General features: G+C 61.5%; 1 protein-coding gene across 2 annotated transcripts in view; it reads right to left on the bottom strand.

The window, feature by feature from the left end:
* Positions 1–3,177, bottom strand: part of LOC112120581 (arf-GAP with GTPase, ANK repeat and PH domain-containing protein 3) — a 79,601-nt gene that overhangs the window by 56,532 nt on the left and 19,892 nt on the right. The gene's annotated exons all lie outside the window — the stretch shown is intronic.

Genomic DNA, 3,177 nt, shown 5'->3' with positions numbered 1-3,177 from the left:
GGGACGCAGTGCGAGGAATAGGCGGGCGGGCGGGGGAGAGGCAGGGAAGATGCAGCCAGAGCCGTGATGCCAGGGGACAGGTGAGGGGACGCAGTGCGAGGAATAGGCGGGCGGGGGCCGGGGGAGAGGCAGGGAAGATGCAGTCAGAGCTGTGATGCCAGGGGACAGGTGAGGGGACGCAGCGCGAGGAATAGGCAGGCAGGGGCAGGGGCCGGGGGAGAGGCAGGGAAGATGCAGCCAGAGCCGTGATGCCAGGGGACAGGTGAGGGGACACAGCGCGAGGAATAGGCGGGCGAGCGGGGGCCGGGGAAGGGCAGGGAAGATGCAGCCAGAGCTGCAGGACACTCGTCACCAGGACGTTTTACACTGTGGGCTGGACTTTCTCCCGGACGCTGACCGGCCATTCACTCCAACCCAGCCAGTCTGCTCACCTCAGGCTCTGTCCAGCTGCCCTGCCCCCTGTTCGGCTGCCCCCCTCGTTAAACCCCAGCCAACGTCAGAGCCAGCCCAGGGGCTGCCTCGCCCTGTCCCGTGCCCCAGCCTGTCCCAGTTCTGGTGGGAAGGGGCTGTTACTGCCTGTGCAGCGCCCAGCACCCCAGGCACCATTGCTGGCCAGGCCCGCGGCACTCAGCCCCGGCCCTCCTCCCATTCCCCATGGTGCTGCTGCCTCCGCTGCACCCCTCCGCCGGGCTATACAGCCTCCCTGCGCCGGCCGCCTTCTCCCCACACAGAGACCAGCACCCGCACCCCCTGCGGACACCCCCAGCCCTGCCGGAGCGGAATCAAATGGCCCCCAGCCCATTGTTCTGGCACCTGTGGCTCCTCCCCTGCCTAAGAACCACCCAACAAGTTCACAACCGTGCCACCCAAACCAGTTGTGCAAGTCGAGCAGCTGTTGGTCCCGGCCCCGGCCAATGCTTCACCCCTCAGCCCCCCCGCACACGGGACGCCGAGCCTGAGCAGAGCGGGAAAGCGCCAGCAACAGAAGGGTTTCCAGCCCAGCCCCCCGGGCAAGCCTCGGTCTCCTGTACATGCTGGGGGGCAGCGTGACAGGCACGCACCCCATGGCAATGGGGCCTGGTCTGGGAACACAGGAAACCCACCCCTGCCCAGCCAGGCCGGTCTCCACCAATCACCAATGACAGCCAGCCCTTACCTACTGCAGCAGGAGAGCTCAAAGCACCTCACAAAGGAGGTCACAGTGTCATTAACCACGTCTTACAGATGGGGAAACTGAGTCACAGCGAGGCAAAGGGACTCGCCCGAGGTCCCCCCTGCCATGGCAGAGCTGGGAAGAGAACCCAGGTCTCCTGTGTCCCAGGTCAGCCTCCCAGCAGAGCTGCCCTGACCAGAGCTGCAGAGCAGGGGCCCAGCTAGTCGGGGAGCTCAGCAGGACCCAGCACAGGAGCCATTTTTCTATCCCTTTCAAACAATGGAAATTAAATGCAACAACCTGGGCAGGCAGCCGCCAAGCCGCAGTGGCCTCTGCCCCCATCACCGCCTCTGGGGCAGGCAGGCTGCACCGTCCAGGCCAGCTTTGGGTTGCTGGCCAGTGCTTTAAGCCAGCAGCCGCCTGGTGCCATGACACAGCTGTCTGCACCCCCTGCGACGGCCGACTGAGCTCAGCTGGGCCCTTAGCGCTTATAGGGGGGATTTAGGGTCCCTGAGAAGGGGAGCTCCTGTCGGAGGAGGGAGAGGCTGCCCTGCCCTTTCTGCCTAGCCCAGCATGGACCTTTTGCATGGACCCGTGCCACTGCATGGACCCATGCCACTGCATGCACGAGGGCTTACTGCAACCACACCCATCAGCATGTCTGAGCGCTCACCAGTGTGCCCGCACCACTGCGCCACGCCAACTACTGCATGTGAGCACTCACTGGTGCACCCATGCCACCACACCCATGCCCATTAGCATGCACAAGGGCTCACCACTGCACATGCACCACTGCACCCATACCCTCTAGTGTGCACGAGCACTCACGGGTGCACATGCACCATTGCACCCACACCCATTAGTGTGCATGCACACTCACCAGTGTGCCCGCACCACTGCACCACACCCACTACTGTGCATGCACACTTATTGATGTGCTCACGCCACTGCACCCGCACCTTCTAGTGTGCCTGAGCACTCACTGGTGCGCTCACGCCACTGCACCCGCACAGTCTAGAGTACATGGGCACTCACTTGTGAGCCTGCACCACTGCACCCTTGCTTGCTAGCGTGCGTGAGTGCTCACCAGCGTGCGTGAGCCCATTTGTGCATGTGCAAGCTGGGCCACTTTTCAGCTCACAAATCTCTCCACGGGCCCAAGCGAAGCCCACAGGCGTGGGAGGATGGAAACGGAGCTGTGTCGGGGCTGGAGCCAGCCCACTGTGGGGGTATGGAGGACGCGTTTGACGCCCCAGGCTCACATCCCAAATCAGGTCCCTTTAAGACACTCTGGGTCCCACCTTTCAGCAGCCATCACGCAAGGGCCGAAATGGACCTCCTGGGTCTTCGATGCCAGTCCCCGTGGCCAGCCGTCACCCATCACGTCATTCCCATCACAAAACTCACCACGCTCCGCCTTTAAGCTCGTGAGCTCGTTTGCACCCTCTGCTTCTACTGGGAGGCTGGTCCAGAACCTGCCTCCTCCCAGGTTAGAAACCCGCTTCTCATTTCCTGCCTCAGTTTACTCCCTGCCAGTTCGTCCCCATTTGTTCTTGGACCAACGCTGTCCTTTAGCTTCACTAGCTCTTCTCCCTCCCTGGCATTTACACTGAGGTATTTCTAGGGCAATCAGCTCCCGTGAGCCTTCGTTGTGCTGGGCTAAACGAGCCAGTCTCCTCTCCAGAGACCACCCCTCCAATCAGCGATTAGCCTAGCTGCCCGTCACTGCACCTGCTCCAGTCTGGATCCTTCTTTCTTGAACACAAGTGACCAGAACTGCACGCAGCGCTCCAGTGCCTTGTGCAATGGGATTAATACTTCCCTGTCTCGACTGGGCATACTTGCCTGATGCATCCTAGAATCACAGCTGCTTTAAAAAAAGAACACGGTTGCATCTCATCCTGTGATTGACTGATACAGTCAGGTCTTTCTCCTTCTCCCTGGCCAGAGCTCCAAGCCCGGAACCCCTCCCCTGTTTAGATTCATAGATTCTAGGACTGGAAGGGACCTCGAGAGGTCATCGA

The sequence above is a fragment of the Terrapene carolina genome, unplaced genomic scaffold (genome assembly GCF_002925995.2).
Source record: "Terrapene carolina triunguis isolate 2854851 unplaced genomic scaffold, T_m_triunguis-2.0 Scaffold278, whole genome shotgun sequence".
Classification (NCBI taxonomy): Eukaryota; Metazoa; Chordata; order Testudines; family Emydidae; genus Terrapene; species Terrapene triunguis.
This window is presented reverse-complemented; position numbering and strand designations above follow the sequence as displayed.